This window comes from Hippoglossus stenolepis, chromosome 4 (assembly GCF_022539355.2).
Source record: "Hippoglossus stenolepis isolate QCI-W04-F060 chromosome 4, HSTE1.2, whole genome shotgun sequence".
Taxonomy (NCBI): Eukaryota; Metazoa; Chordata; class Actinopteri; order Pleuronectiformes; family Pleuronectidae; genus Hippoglossus; species Hippoglossus stenolepis.
This window is the reverse complement of record NC_061486.1, coordinates 14,710,273-14,727,600: the sequence shown is the minus strand read 5'-3', so window position 1 is coordinate 14,727,600 and position 17,328 is coordinate 14,710,273.

The window sequence follows — 17,328 nt, the reverse complement described above, 5'->3', positions numbered from 1 at the left end:
TGATTCTCAACCCCTCTGCTGCCGCCTGCGCTGTGAAGCTCTGCATCAGTATTGTTTGCCTAGTGAATTCTGGGTCCCCTGAGAACGCGGCCCCCTCTCGCTTGTCTTGAAAAATACTGCAACTTTGGGAGAAGTTGCGGCCGTTTGTGCTGCTCAGCAGAGTGCTACACAGCCTTAGCTTTCGGTATGCGTAAGAAAGATTAGCAATCTGTGTTGTTATCACTCATTGCAGAGGAAGGGTGGGGGAGAGAACAGGGGGGGGGCGTAATTTCATAAAATAAAATATGGAGCATAGTGTCCCTGACTGGTGTTCTGAATAGCCTGTCTTTGTCTTTGTTCTGCAGTGTGGGGCTTACTTTGTGCTTCAGAATGGTCTGTAGAGTATTAACTAAAAACTCTTCTTCTTCTTCCAGTGAATTTTCATGCAACTATTACAAATGAAGTAATGTTTGCACAGACGCAACCATCTGCATCCTTTCTTGACTCCTGGTTTCCATATTTATCGCCTTCATTTTATTGCTTTTCATCTTTTCTTTAAACTTCCATCTTTTAAATTCATTATTCTGTCCTTATCGCCACCCCTTCCGCCGCCCATCCATGCATCTCTTATAGTGCTCACACAAACAGCCGAGTGTTGACCTGCTGACCTTGGCGCTTGTCTGTAGGGTTTGCATATTCTCTGACACGAGTTTTAGCTCAGTCACTTCTTCTGTACTTTGCTTCGGCTGACATCGTACAGCTGTTTTTGCAGCAAGTCTCCAGGGATGAGGCCGTATGCGTGTGTGTGTGTGCGCGTGCTTGTGTTAGCCAGGTGCATTGCTTTTTAGAAACTCCTCCATCGCGTGTACAAGCGACCCGAGAGAATTGGTCAAAGTGGTTGAAATAAGAGTGTGAGGAGGGAGAGAACAAGCAAACTTCCAGTGTTTGTATGGTGATTCTTAGGTATTTGAACCTCTGCTACTCTTTGTTTCAAAGGCAATTGTTGCTGGTAAATAAAACCACAGAATATCATGTTGAAAATCAAGAATTCTGACTGTTTAAGGTTCTTTCCTTATTTTGTTCATTTTAATTTACTGAAGCGTTGAATGCAATGTTCCCTTTTATCATCCAAAATAATGATGAATCCTATAAGATTTTATTTTAGAGGAAATTAAGATCATTTTAAAGAGGACTGGTTTCTCTTTTGTAACTGTGTGTTGTGGTTTGACATTCAACTGCTCTACTCAGATCATGAATGGCTTTGTGGGCAAAGGCACCTGCTGGTGGCTGGTATATAGCTGATGTTGTTTTAAGTGCATGATGCTTCTTAGGTAAAAGCAGCCTTCAGGGGGCTACTACTGCAGATTCAAGAATGTTCGGGATACGGAGAAGTCTTCAGTAAAACCGAGATCTAGCTGCTGATTTAAAAACGAAAGAAAGCAGCGTAGCGTGTGTTAAGTTTGTGCCGATAAAACTTGATTCGATTAATGCAGGCTGCGGTGCCAGGACATTATGAATTTGGATGACACTGGAGTTGTGAATGGAAACGAATGAGAGGGAACCAGAGGTGAGTGAGGAAAAGACAAGCAAGAGAGAGCGAAATAAGGGGAAGCGACAGTGAAAGGAGAGGGCTAGCTCTCTCTTTCCGCTTGATCCTAGTTCTCCTTACTCCTTGGCTACTCGGACAGTTTTGTAAGTGGGAGTGTGTGTGTGTGTGTGTGTGCATAATATTCTACACTTATGCTTTAAAAATGTACCACAGTCTAAAGTAAAGTACATTTGCATGTGCAATGATTTATTCATATTTTTAGCTGGGTCAACATGATGCAAAGCTGAATTTATGATGGCAAGAGAGGTGTAGGGTCATATTGTACCTTGAGCTGTATACACAAATTAGCCACAACATTAAAATCAGTATTAATGTTTAAAAAAATACATTGTCTTTAATGTTGTGGCTGATCAGGGTAAATAATCTATTTACACACGCTTATTTATATAAATAAATCACACACACACACACACACACACACACTGCTGCAGAAGAAACAACAGAATTTGTAGACAGAGGAGTGCTGACATGTGTGAGCATAAGCGTGTGTTGCTGGCTCTGGCTGTTCGATCAGCTTGCTGACTTCCATTAGCCCCGAGCTACAGTAATAGCGCGAAGGGAGGACAAGTGGAGAGACTGTGGAGAAAGAGGGAGGGAGGAGTGATTCAGGACATATGGCAAAACACAGGCGACAGCATCAATGAATATTTCTGTTTATTTTTCTTCTCAAGGTTTCATTCATGTTTATTCTTAGTTGAATTTGTGTTTTCTTTCCAGGAAAGAAACTATCCTAGAATTTTAGGTCCAATCCTAAATTCCCTTTTCTCTTCACATGAGATATTGATCAAACATTGAGATTTTGTGTTGTAGCTTTGCTGTTCATAATAAAAAATGTGTATTTTTATCTTGTTGCATTTAGTAGCATGACAAATCAAAAAACCACAGGAGGTTGTTTTCACTTTATTTGTCTGTTAGCAAGACTTTATGAAAATTACAGGAACCAATTTCGATGAAACTTAGTGGAAGGAGGTTTGGGTCAGGAAAGAATCCCTTTTTTGCTGTGGATCTGTGAATCAGAATTTATTTAATCGATGGGTGCACATGCACAATCTGTGTGGACGGCAACACAGTTATGGATAGTAGCACAAGCGGGCAGATGAGCACGCAGCAAATAGCACTGGACACAGCCATACCAATGCAGAAGCTGACCCAAAACGCCAAGTTAGAGATCTTCTATATTTTAAGTTTAAGTGTTAAAAATGTTTTGGTTCATAATGAAACTCTGGCGGAACAAATCAGATAATTAATTGGAAACACTGCTCTGATGTGGGGAGACAGCATTAGCCTTGAAGGAGGTATGCACTCTCAGAGCTTTAATTACAATACAGTATCTATGCAGTATATGTTGTTAGTTTTGCTTTAAAACATGACTACAGGGCTGTTTTTTTAATTTGTGGCTGTCCAACAAGGCTTTGGAAGCTACTTTAAAAAAATACATTATGTAGATGTGTGTGTGTGTGTGTGTGTGTGTGTGTGTGGCCACTCATGGTGTTCGCCCACTGACCTGATGTTAGCCAAACCTTTCTGCTTGGTTAGTGATCGTAATGATGCGTAATATGCTTCTACTTATACCCTGTGTGTGTGTGTGTGTGGCTTTGACTGCACGCCTGTGTGTGCATGTGGAGTGTGTGTAATGATGTGGGTCTGTTGTTGTGCTAGTGAGAGTGCCCTGTAACTACTACCACGGCAGAGAGGGAGAGATTTGTGGAGATTTTTTTGCCTAATGAGCAGGGATCACTTGCATTGTTAGCGTTAGCTCAACAATACAGTTAGCTTAATTAAGGCTTGACTGCTTTTAGAGGATCAGCACTCACCCGCGGAGCAGCGGTAATAAATTTGAGACCTCAACGCATGAGAGGAGAGAGAGATTTCTCTTTTAATTCCCTACTTTTCTGCTTGCTGTGTAATATTCTACAACTCGGCCGAACTCCAGGTCCTCTGGAGTCCACAGGATCTGATAAAAGACAGTGAGAGGGAGCTATATTAAAAATGGTCATGCTTTTACAATCTATTGACAGATAGTAGCAACTGGTGAGCTTTGAATCAACAAAAACAACACGATCGTTCACATAAAAAAATGATACATTTCTCGAATTTTAGATAATTGGATAGTATTTATGTAAAACAATTATGAGATGAGGAATTACTATGTATGTATGAGAAAAGGATAAAGGAAACCGTGCTTAATAAGTCATGTAGTCAACCGTATGGTGTCAGACTATGATGTGTGTTCAGCTCAAAGACTGCATATAAAGATGGACGACACGTGTCCACTTCCTTAACCTTGTACAAATTAAGCCAAATCATCCTGGTTACTGGTGCTGCCATCTTGCGCTTTTGACGTTACTTGGAGCTAGAGTCTGCGCAGGTGTGACCGTGGTGTAAAACCATGGTCCCGCCGATGCAGGCTTTTGACCAATCATGAGTCGGTCTCAGCTGTCAATTATGGCATTTGACCCCATTTTCTAGCATCAATCAATTTAATTATAAGCAAACTTACCTGAAAGATTCATGTTTAATTCATGAGTTAATAAGACCGACCTTAAATGATGGAAACCATCTTTGGGAAAGGAATATTTAACACGTATTTTGACAGGGGGATTCACGTTTGAGGAGCTGCCATGTTGTCCATCTTTATCGTAGACTGTGTATAAGGTGGTTAGCATCTTAAATAGTGCGGCAGACCCCCAAACATACAAGGGATGTTATCCATCCTCCTATGTTTAAAAAAATTAAAAAATAAAGTTAGACAATATGGCTGATCCCAAAAAGTGAGGCCCGGGCATCTTGATCGCCACCTGGTGGCTGTCTGTAATACAGATCATAAAAGTGGTTATTTTTTCAGATAACTTTGGTTTTAATTAATTATTTGATGCCATTAAATTGGCGTGAAACATCGTAATTAAAAGCTGAGACTGATTCCCGATAGGTTAAGCACGTGTATCGACGGCACATCGTACCACGGCTCCATCTCCCCATCGCTACTGCACAGACTCTGGCTCCAAATGCCCAAGATGGCAGCGTAGCAGCTTAACATTCATTTCTGGACAGTGGAGGACGTAGTTTCTTCTCTCTATCCTTCTACCTATACCAACCTAACTATGTCTTTGAAGGTGCATGATTATTTCATTCACGTTCTATTCTCCAAAGCCCAAAACACAACAACTAAGACCATGACTGTTGCCAGAAAAATTAAATGAATAAATAATACCATGCAAAGCACAGATCCGTACAAGCAGAAAGAAAACCAAAATTGCAGAGGTGCTAATTTGGCTGTGGAAAAAGTTATTATCGTGTCTGGAATTCTCCGAGCTCTGCCTGCAAGTGTGAACGTAGGAGGAGCACGAGTTTCTTTTTGCATAATTCCTATGGTGGTGTAAAACCAGTCTGAACAACAGGGGAAACATTGATGTTGAGTGCTTGTTTTTTGTAATTTTAAGGTTTCGCTGAAGTTGTTTGGTCTACGAGCTGCTGTTGGGTGTGTGTGTTTGTGTCTCTGAACAATGTCTAGAGAGCATTTGGGTTGTGTAGAGAGTCCATAATGCAGCGCTGCGATTCAGGCAGAATGCTGATTTACAGTCGCAGGCAGGACAAAGGCAGCGTGTTTGCTTTAGCTCAGTGCACGGGTGTATGGGTGCTGCTTAAGCAAATCAGCCTGGGTGTGATACATGCCTGCTTCTCTTTTAAACGTATAAAGTATTTTTAGATGTATTCAGCTCAGTGTATATTCCTGTTGTTTCCCTGCAGGTTTATGTGAGCGTTTACAAGTTGACAGGCAAGCTTTTAAGGTATCTGTCCGTGTGTGAGTGTGTGTGTGTGCCTGCATATATAGCCTGTGTATGAGTGAAGCCAAGAACCTTTGGGGAAACAGAACTAGGCTGAGAAGAACAGAGACCCCTGCAGTGTGAATGTGTGTGTATGAGTGTTTTTGCACGAGTGTGAGTTAGAGAGAGAAAGATGGAGGGAGTTCAAGGGAAAGAGCTCAAGAGAGAAAGGGAGAGAGATAGCAAGTCGGATTGCAAAAAGAGTGTGTGTGTGTGTGTGAGAGAGGGAGAGAGAGCGCAAGGGGGGGATTGAGAGCGAGGGAAAGAGAGAGCATGCAAGAAGGAGAGAGCAAGTTGGATGGCGAGATAGAAAAAGTGGAGGAGAAAAAGCCTGTACCCACTTCCCCGTAAGCTGCTGTCACTCTTCTCTCCACTATCTCCTCTTCCACCCTGGTCTCTCTTTTTTTTCTCTCTCTCTCTCTCTCTCCTTCTCTCCATCTTGCCTAAAGAGGAGAGGGCAGGATGTGATAAGAAACCAGGGTGGAAGAAGAGGGACAAATGATGAGATGGGTGAGGTGAGGAGAAGAGGAGAAGAGGAGAGGGGATGGGAGATAAAGCGCACATACACTGCAGACAATTAAAACCATGGACAACAGATTAAAGAGCGAGAGGGCGGCAAGAGGAGGAGAGGAGACCGCGAGGTAAAAGGGTGGGAACTATTTTTAAAAGTCTGATGTACGAGCACGCTTAACTGCTTCGACCGAGTAATTTTCTGGGCTCTGCGAATAATTTGGTTTTCGAGGATGACGGAGCAGTGAAGGGAGAGAGAGAGGCAGGTGATGGACAGGAGGAGGGAAAAAAAAGGTACGGCTGTAATAGGCCTACTGTACCTTCTCTCAGTGCGGTCTCAGGCAGTCATTTGGTCGGGCACCCACAGGGCAATTTATCACAATTTCCGCTGGTCATTACACCAAATTATTTTGTGTTGAAAAAAAAAGAAAAAGACGTCACAGAGGATTTGTACAGAGAGCGATTGCTGCTTCATTTAATTGGGGCATTTAGCATTTTTTGCCAGCATCAGTCCCCTTGACTGCGGAAGGAAATGAGGGCAGACACGGTGGAGACGGAGCGGTTACAGATGGAGCCTCTTGCAGTTGCAAAGAGTAACCCCACCTTTCCCTCCGCCGCTCCATTGATTTGTTGCGTCTTGGAGGCAGCACGGAAGGTGGCGTCCCTCTTTCTGACCCGAGTCTCTCGCTTGCACTCTTCCTCTTTCTCTCCTTCACCCCTTGTCCCTTATCCGTCCCTCCATCTCTTGGAGCAGCGGCCTGCTGATGGATCGTTCGGGTCGGCGGGGTTGACAGGCAGGTTGATGTAAGACACGGAGAGACAGAAAGACACGGCACAGACCCGTGTGTGTGCATGTGTGAGTAAGTGTGTGTGTGTGCGCGTGTGTGTGTGTGAGACAGAGAAAGAAAGACGGAGCAAGGTGGCTCCCCTCATCCTCTCCTTCACCGTCCCTTGTTTTCTGCCCCCATGCCCTCTTCCTTGGCATCTCTAAAATCATGTGTTGATACTCTGACCCCATCCCGTTTCCTCTTTTTGTATCGTGTCACGGTTTTACAGGGGTGTGTGTGAGCAGCAGTAGAATATCGAGGCTGAAGGGAGCAGAAACCACGACCATGAGATTTGCTGATGCGAGCAGAGAAGACATGATGGGGGCCTCGGCTAAGAAAGATTGCAAAAAGGTCATATTCAAACAAATAGTTTGACATTTTGCGAAATTAAACTTACTCTCTCTGTTCCCAGAAATAAATCCCATTTTCTCTTACAGTTTGTCAAGCTAAGAGATAGCTATTATATTGCCAATATAAATCCCCAATTATAATATGCAGTGCCCTTTTCCCTACCATAACCTGATCTGATACCCCTTTACATCCATTTAAATGCTAGTTACCCTAATCACATTATAGAGCCTTATTTTAAAGGATTGTATTCCACATTTAATTTAATCCTAAAGCTCCCTACTTTACACAATTAACCCCTTTGACACATATAAATCCATGCATGAGATGTAAGTGCTGTGGTATCAGCCGTGCACAATTTTACATGTGATTCTAAAGAAAATTTCCGCTGCAGTGATCTGTGGCGTGTGAAACCTGGAGCAGAAAATTATTGATTTCCTCCAGGGACGTTTAAACCCGTTGATTTTCGAAGATGAAATGGCTGTTTAACTTCGCAGAGTGACCCTCGACATCTACAGTCCAGATTTGATTTCATGAGTTTATGTGTGGCCCATCACGTCTGAGCCCATGCTGTCACACAGGAGGAAAATCATCAGTGTGTGTGTAGTATATGCAAATCGATCATCTCGATGAGAGAGGAGATGACAGATGTCTCAAGACAAACATGTACACATACACATAATCCACTTTTCTGGATGAAGAAAGGCTCAAGCATGCATTACAAAACAGAGCCCGGGCATTGAAGTGGTTGGAGGCGACTGACACCGAGGTCGAGGCTGTGGCCAGAAGCTTCAGGTTATCGGCTGCATGCAGAGGGGATGAATAAAATAAACTGTTAGATCACTGACTGAGATAGAAACATAGGCCAAGTTTGAACTCTAAGGTTTGGGGTTCACACAAAAAAACTATATGAACTGTTATGGAACAACAGAGGCTCCGTTTACAGGAAAAATAATAATCAGGATCATATCATCAATCGCCCAATGAGGGACAGGATATTGCAACAATTACCATAGCAACCAGACTTGCAAAAACCGCACAACTTGACAGTAAACCATGCAACCCTAACCCGGTGTTGAGATCTGTTCAACAGGTGGCAGTGCAACTTAGGCTAAATACTTTGTGTACATAGGGGGCAGTGTTGAGACTATGGCCCCTAGCTAAGAGAAGCAGTAGTTTTTCTATTTCATCGCAAGGACATTATTTGTCATTGCTGGGACAAATCAAACCATCCGAGCCTTTGGTTCCAGGTGTCTCCCTGTTGGTGCTAGTAACGTTAGCAACTGCAGCAGTATTCTCAGAAGGGTCAGTTGATTGAGCGCTTGCACTTTCTTCTCTGGGCCGAGCTAGTGTTTTGGTTGATTTGGGAAAGAAACTGCGTCCATACATTTTTTTCATCAAGTCAATAAATCTTCTTTCAAGTCAGTGGTGGTGAGCTGAAGAGGCACGTAACCCTTTTCTTCGTTGCTTGTGCGCGAGTGCATATGCGCACTACCAAAGAATTGGACCAGGACCAAATATTTTACGAAAATAATCACATTGTCTATCCTTCATTTTTACTATTATAGAGTCATAGATTACAATAAATTAGTAGTTCCGTGTTATGAAAATAACTTTTGATAGTATCTTGGCTTGCATTTTTGGCTATGACTACTATGGGGCTCAATGAGCAACCTGAACCTACACACAAATTGTGGCTAGGAATAAAAGCTCTTGAGAAAAAACGGGTTAGGGTTATTTATTCATTTAATTTAGGGAAAAATATTTTCCGCTTGGAATTTCTGTCTTAATGAGAAGAAAACCTAAAAATGACATAACTACTCAGATCCTCTGACCTATAGCTCTCTTTGTCAAGGTCAGTTCAGAGAGCTATATTATCATAGTTTGAAGATCAGACACTATTAATACATACAGATAAAAATGCTTTTACGTACAGTATGTTAAACAGCCTTTACAGGATTTTTTGTTCTAATGTACTCTCTCACAGTTCTCATTTTATTCTGCATGCCTGCACATCTGCATGTATGTGAGCATGATATGATTGTCAAACCTGTAGTCAAGGACTAGGTGGTGTGAAGGTAATGAACTGTAAACAGACTCCCTGTGCAGTCACTCAGTCATGAAATGCACACACCTTTGTCGGCACCTGAGTAACGGGTATAAAGGATCACAAAGAACTGAAATGGGATGTTAACTGTGTCTGTGTGTGTGTGTGTGTGTGTGTGTGTGTGTGTGTGTGTGTGTGTGAGAGAGAGAGAGATTTCCGATTTTACACACTTCAGCCAAGGTAAATTCTTGGATGTCTTGTCAGAGAAAGTTTTTTTTTCCAATTATCTATATCTAAAATCGAACGTTACAGACGACCTCATTCATATTCAAATATGATTATTTATTGGCAACTTTCCAATTCCTTTTAAATTCACTTCTACTGAAGTCATTCATCACTACGTTTTCCCCCTATTTTCTGGAGTTTCACCTCTGGCCTCTCATTCATGTCCTGTCAAATAAATTGAAATGTAGCAGAGGCTGTCTTCTCTTAGTGAGCAACTCCATGCTGTAGCAGTGACAGCATTATTGTTTGTTTGTCATTTTGAGAGTTAGATGGACTACAGAAACAGAAAAGGTGTTGAATGTAAGGGGGGGGGGCTGTATGCATATGTGTGTGTGTGTGTGTGTGTACACATGTTGTGGGTCTTTTAAAGATTAGATTGGTCTTGTGAGACCTGATTGAACCACTCCCCTGGATTGAACGAGACATCAGTAAAGCCTGACATGGCGGACAAGGGCTACTGCTGAGCTCGCACTGCTTTATTTATCACCCCAAAGTGTGTGTGTGTGTGTGTGTGTGTGTGTTCACATATTTGGGGCTCTCACACGACTGCTTGTGGTTGACTTTGTGAACTCATGTGAGTGTCAGAGTGAGAGAGGTGGGAGAAAGTTGAAAGTGTGATTATGAGTGTGTCCGCACACATGTACCAAACAGATGCAGCTCTGGACCTTTTACATGATATTCATACCACAAGGACAGTGATAAATTTGGGATCAGAATTTAGATGTAGCGTGTGTGTTTATTTGCCTTAGTGTGTGTGTGTGTGTGTGTGTGTCTGTGTCTTCGTATTTATAACACAAGGACAGTGATGGGGAGACAAGCTGCATACTGATGAAGTGAAGTCGAAGAGAGGGCCTCTGTGTTGGCAGGCAGAGCCACACAGCAACAACCAGTCATTCACCTAATTTAGGACACACACATCACACATTTCACTCAAAAATCTTTGATAAATTTGGATCGAGAAACTGCGCCACAAAAAACCCGTCTTCAGCTGCAGTGCCGTGCCGTACGCAGTTTGACTTTCACCAGAGACTAATAGGTTTTTCTAATTATCGTTACTCTCATATAGAAATAGAGATATGCCATAACTCTCCATGGCCTATGAATCAGCAGAGAGGTCATTAGAGATGGAGGGAGGAAGGAGGAGAAAAGAGTCGAATGAAGGGAGGATAATGGATTGAGGGAGCAGAGAGAGAAAGTGAGAGGGAGGACGGAAGAGATCAATACAGTCTGTACTGTACTTTGAGAGCTGAGAATCTGCATATCATGAGCAGGGAGACGGAGGAGTGTAGGTGTGGAGACAACAAAAGTACATCCTGTAAGTTTCCACTCTTTCTCCTTCATGGAGAGCAGATGAGAGGAGAAGGGGAGATGACAAAGACGAGGAGTCGCTTTTCTTTTCTGTGAAAAGGGAGACGCACGCGACAAGGGCGTCTCTGAGGATTCTCAGTCACGCAGGTCATGGTTATCCAAGAAGAGTTTAGTCGAGGGCAAACAAGGACATTTCTCAATGAAAGATAATGGGAGATAATACAGCGAGTGGAGCCGAGAAAGAAAGGGAACGAGAGTCACGCAGCGGGAGGAGTGAGAGTGACAGACCGAAGGGGGATTTGCAGTCTTTCTTGAAGATAAGCACACTGTTTTCTTTCTATCCCGCTAACCCCTCACAGTCACAGCGGCGCCATGTGCAAGCGTGCGTGCGCACACGCACAAAACGTGCACGGCCAAATAAGCGACGCCGTTCTATTGCAGCAAGCTCTTGGCGCCTGACAAAAGTTCACCCGCTCAGAGTTGCCATGGCAACGGGGAGATTCGTTGTTGCTACCCGTACAGCCCGACTTCCAACCTGATGAGGGAAAGAGGAGGGGGAGAGAAAAAGAAGAAGAGATAAAACAGCTAATTGATTTTTAAATGAGGATGTTAATTTGATTAGAAAACTGAGAAGATTGGTATTTCATGGTACAAAAATCCCACGTTTATTTGTTTAGTGTTTTTTTAATTACTGTTTGACCGAGATGTTGTTATTTTACATCATCAAGAAGGCTGATCTCATTATTATTTATTTGTGTTTGTCAGAGGCATTTATTATTCATTAGGCTCTGCTGCATCACAGCAGAGATCACATCATTGAAATCTATTACCAATTCATAATGATTTAAAATTATAGTCAGTAATATAGTTTAGCATCCAAAATTAAGTATAGATAAACACAATGCCACACAGAGAATAATAGATATAACCTGCACAGCCACATTCGGATACAAAAAGGCTGCAAAAGTTTGTTTCTATAGTTTCATTTGCATTGATGCATTTAGAATTTAAGTCAAATATTAACAAAATGGGTCATAAACTAAATTTGTTTTATGATGTGTGTTTTGGTCTTTTTTAACTACACTAATGATACTGGAAAGAGATCATGCTAAGAAACATTTGCATATCTTCTATGTCAAGAGGAGAAAAAGATTAGTGTAGTTTCTGTGAGCTGCATAATAACAGAAATACTCCAATCCGCCACAACATTTAGGTTTTTGCTGCTGAAGCTGATCAGTGTAGTTTCATTTGCTGTTTGACATCTTAAATTCATTTGAATCATAAACACACAGTGTAGCCAACATTTAGATATAAGAGCAAAAAAGATTTCCTCACAAGGAAAAAGTCACAGGCCTCAAATTGTTCACACCAACTAATTTTCTAGGAAAACAGGAAAACAATAGCTAGATATCACCAGTGTTGTGCAAGTTCACACCTCTCATGAACTAGTTCAAAGTTCAGTTCATACAAGTAAACATGAATAGTTCACGTTCATAGTTCACCATTTAAATTCTGAACTAGTTCATAGTTCAGTTCATTTCATAGTTTTAAGGTGGAAAGTGAGAATGAAAGACTTAACTTGTTTTTGAAAGAAAACTTTATCCATCACTACCCCTTGCCTTAAACTCTACTTCATGTGTATCAATTCCTAAAAGAAATGTTTTTTTTAATTATTGCTAATTTTGCCTGTTTATTTATTCATACCCTGCACGAGTTTGTCTACCTGTTGCTGGGAAATCATACCCTGAAGGCTGCATACAATGTGGTTTGGGTCATTTGGGGCTGTTGGCAGGGGGTCTTGGTCTTTTTGACTTTCGTAGTCCTGAGTCTCTGCTTTCACTTGCCATTTTATGAGACCGAGAGCTGTTGTCTTGGAATACGTTGCTTGTTTGGACTACATGTGTGTGCGATGAATCATGGGTAACGTAGTGCGAAGTCGAGTTAGTTGGTTTAGGTTAGGCTACATCGCGGACATTGTACGGGCACTGAGCAACGACATGGTGCAAGCATTCGATTTAGACAGCGTCTCTCCTCAGGAGAAGGAAAACACTCCGTAATGTTTCAGCTAGACCTCAGATAATATGAACGTGTTCACCGTTCAAATTCATTATTTGTCATTAAGTTGCGTTCAGTTCATCGTTCTCATAAAAATGAACGTGTTCAATGAACGCGTTCTTTTGAACTCGTTCATGCACAACACTGGATATCACTGACTAACAATAATGAAGTTAAAGCTGAAAAGTGTTCTAAAGCATTAGTGCCATTTTTCTGTTTTCCACACACGAGTACACAGTTTAACAGATGCAGCTCCTGTAAGACACACACAGAGAACCAGAGAGATTATGTCTCAGCAACTTGTCAAAAGGTTCTTCCAGTTTCTTGATGTTCACATTTTTCTTTTATCTTCTCCTCTTTGAGTTTGCTTGACAACAGAGATGATGTGTGAGTATGTTTGTGTGGGTGTTTTATGGAGCTGCAAAATTTAACAAAACCGTCAAATGACAAGGGGAAAAAAAGATAAAGACAAAGACAAGACATTGTTATGTGCATAAATCTCCATGTAGGAAAAAAAATATATGCAAGATCACATGATGTTGTGTTACATGCGCAAGCCTACAAACATCATTCCAGGGATCAGCTGCACAACAGCACCCCTGGAGGGAACATGGAGGGCAGATGTTTGTAGAGACAGCTGTTAATCTCAGAATCATTCAGTGGTCTTTCCAAATAGTCTTCCCCCCCACCCCACCCCCTCTTTATCTTGTTAAAAGGTAATTTGTCCTCACCACTGTCGGCAAAGGGCTTGCTCATGGGGCAATATTGGGTCTCTGAGTTCGGTCTAGACCTGGTCTGTAGGAGAGATGCCCTGAGATAACTTCTGCCATGATGGCACTATATAAATAAAATCTAAATTGACTTGGCTAAATGCATGCAAATCAATCATGTTGCATAAAACAAACCTTGTCCATTAGCGCTCCATTAGTCGGGGCTAATGTTTTCTTCCAGACCTCTGCCAGCAAACTTTACCTTCGCTGAAAATCCCAACGTCTCCCAAAACCCAAAGTAAACTGTTGTGGTGTCGATGAATGAAAGGCTTTCTGAAGGACTGCAATGTGTGGCACGTTTTAGGGGGAAAAAAACTAGAGAAAGTAAAAGTGAATATACTGATAATGCAATAATCATCTCTGGATGACTTGGAGTTTTGTTTCTGCAGCTTTTATTATTTTATAGCAGGACTATTTTGCTGTAGTTAGCACATTCAATTTAAGATAATCAGCTGTCAAATTATATCGTCTTTTAAATCTCCTATGCAATCTGAGAGAAAGTCAGGGTGTGGAGGGGTGGTGTGGTCGAGCGTTTCTTTTATGTGCATGTACAAGAACAGAGGGTGGGACACACATACACAAACACCATGCTGTTTTCTTCTCAGCACACAGATAGGAGCTAATGAAATATTAATGCTACACAGACCAGCTCAGCAGCAGTAGTAGATTTTGTGATATCAACACATGAAAGGAGAGCAAAAAGTTGCCTTTTCTGCTTCCTGTGTAATATTCTACAACTCCGCTGAACTCCTGGGCCCCCCCGATGACGGGCCCCCCGTCAATGACGGGTTCCATACTATGGCTAAAAGAAAGATAACCTGGGGCAACTTCATGCTTCGACGTCTCTCTGACAGATAGTATCAACTGGTGAGCTTTGTACCGAGCAAGAATAACAACACGAACATCAGACAGTAACAAATTAATAGTGTTTAATCATTACACCCAAACTGGAGCACAGTGCATTTAAACAGGAGTTATCAAGGCTTAACAGCAACCGTTGTTAACCATACTCAGGATATTATGAGACAGTGTGTGTGCATGTGTGTCCATGTGAGTGTTTGTGTGTGTGTGTGTGCGTGCGTGTGTGTGTGTGTGTGTCCATGTGAGTTTGTGTGAGTGGGCGTTTATACCTGTCAAAACATGCAGCGTAACAGCAGGGACGGAAAACATCTCCCTGAGGAATGATGAAGCAGAAGCTTGGTGTTTGTGTGTGTGGTTTAAGTTGTGCATATGCGTTCACCTATTTATTCATGCCCTCCTTCCCCCATAGGGGCGCAACATCTGTGCCATGCTTATGGGGAAAGCTGCATAATGGGAACACTTAGATAGGCCACCTGCATATTATGGCTTGTGCAGCCATTGGTATCTCAGAGTGCAACACCACAGCATAACTGCTTGATGACTTTTGTTGCCTATTGAATGACTATATCAACAGAGTGTTGTGCTGTCGTTTCTTGAGCTTGATGTTTGCGAGGCAGAAGGCAAAGATAATAATTTGTCCACCACTAAACTTAATACTGTGGCAGCAGCTTGACTGCACCAGGAATTATCCATCTACCAGCCCAAGCCATATGACAACATAAGCTAGAATGGGTAAATGTTGATGCAATGGGAGACCGACGCGGTTCAATGGGAATCATATACCAATAAAAGCAAAAATTAGCACCCCTAATCACATTCTTAAAATGCTGTTATATACACCAGCCCCCGTTTTAGACTTTACATTTAATCAGAGCTTTGAAATTAAGCATTACACTGCGCTTCGCAGGATTTGCTGGAAGTCCAGCCAACTTGGATCTCAACGACCAAAAGTGAACTGCTGTTTCATTTCCGCCCCAAAGTTGACTTCAGCCGTTTGGAAGCATTCGTTCACAACCTTGGAAGAAGCAGAAGCAACTGGCACTGAAGATACATCATCATCGGAATCCACTTGTGTAAACTGCATTTTCCTTCAGCTGCCGTGCATTCTGGCTCATGCTGCCGGGAGTGTGTGCGCATGTGAATGTGTTTGTGGAGACGCTCAACTAGAGTGTCGATTCATAACTCTTAAAAATTAAGAGGTTAACCTACAATGACACATTCACCACTGTGGAAGATACCGATTTTCACACTAAATGACAGTGAGGGATAAAGGTATGACCCTGACAATTTACTCAGCTAAATAAAGAGCTTCGCTTCTTAAAGAGTGATGGAGGGATAGAAATGAAATGTAAAGTGAGTGAGCAGTGAGCAACTCAGTATAAAAACAAACAATCATTAGAGACGTGGAGATATTGTGTTTTGAAAGGTTTTTAGCTGGAACCCTACCCACACACTCTTCTACCAGCTCTGAGCAACACTAACAGGCTTTCATTTTCACATGCAAAAGCCCAGAACACCAGGTCAATTAGTGGCGGGGCTGTCTTGAGTGTTGAGTAGCATGTTTGTAATAATACGAACTGTAATTGTCCCCACCACCACCACCACCACCACCACCCCACATTAGGCTACTAACAGAAAATAGATGCTTGTTAAGGAGGCGGACCCAGAATTATGGGCAACAACTTGTGAGCCTGTAGATTCCATGAGAAAGGCTCAATGGGGTATGGTCACATGTGAAGGTACTTGCAGCGTACAGAAAGATGTGGTTATTGTTTCACTTACATTTTGTTTTGCTAAGCAAATGTGTTCATGATAAATAGCAGACTCCTTCAGGGTGCTTTCAAAGACTATTATGGACTTGGCACACGGCTGTTTTTGTACCCAGAATCAACAATGCCCAAGATTGTTACAAGGTCTCTGAACAACAGATCTACTTGTGAACACTTCATTCCTGTCTTTTCATATAAAACAACAATTTATTGAACTGACAGACTAGAATCAGACGGGACATTAAGGGCAACATTCATGTAATATCGCAAAACAGGTTATCGAGCTAATCTGTGCAAAATTACACTAAAGGTAGATTTGAATTGTGCAACAACATTGTTTGCCAACATAAACATCAATCAAAGGCCAAAGGCTCTTTCAGATCCTGGCCCTATCTAACAGTTATCCCTCTATTCATTCATCCATCCTTCCATCCTCTGTATCGCTTATCCTTTGGGCTGGAGCGAAGCCCAACCGACAAAGGGCTAGAGGCGGGGTACACCTGGGAGAGGTAACCAGTGTATCGCAGGTAAAAAATAGAACACAAATATAGGTGGTTATTCAGATCATTTATTCAGGCACAAGACTTTACAGATGGCCTTAATTTGCCAACTGGAATCACCCTGCAAAGAGCCTGTTGTCCAGGTTGTGCCGGACAACAGCATTAAAACAAGAGTGTTGATTGCAACAGTAATCTTCCAAAGTGAGCATTTATATTCCCATATGGTCAATTATTAATAGGATTGGCATTTATAACTGGAGAGAATAATTTGATGTAGAGACACGTAAGGCAGAGAGCCAATGCCATATAAAAATCAGTAAGAACATTTATTATATGGAGACCTTGAGAATGTTTTATTGTGTTTCAAGAAAAGTAATCAAATGTATGAAAGGAGATCCATAGCGGTACATGCGCTCCGACTCTAAACGTTACCAATAAAGAAGACTTTTTAGTCTAGTGGTAGCCTCCTCAAATGAAAAAATAGAATTTATGTAAAAAAAATTATTGTTATTGTTAGATATGTTATTAGGCAATCCAAATGCTGACTCTCTGGAATGGTGTTAAGGCAAAGGCAGACGCATGAACACACGTATATAAACTTGGTCAGTTGGCAGCTCTCAATGTTGAGTGCCTAGG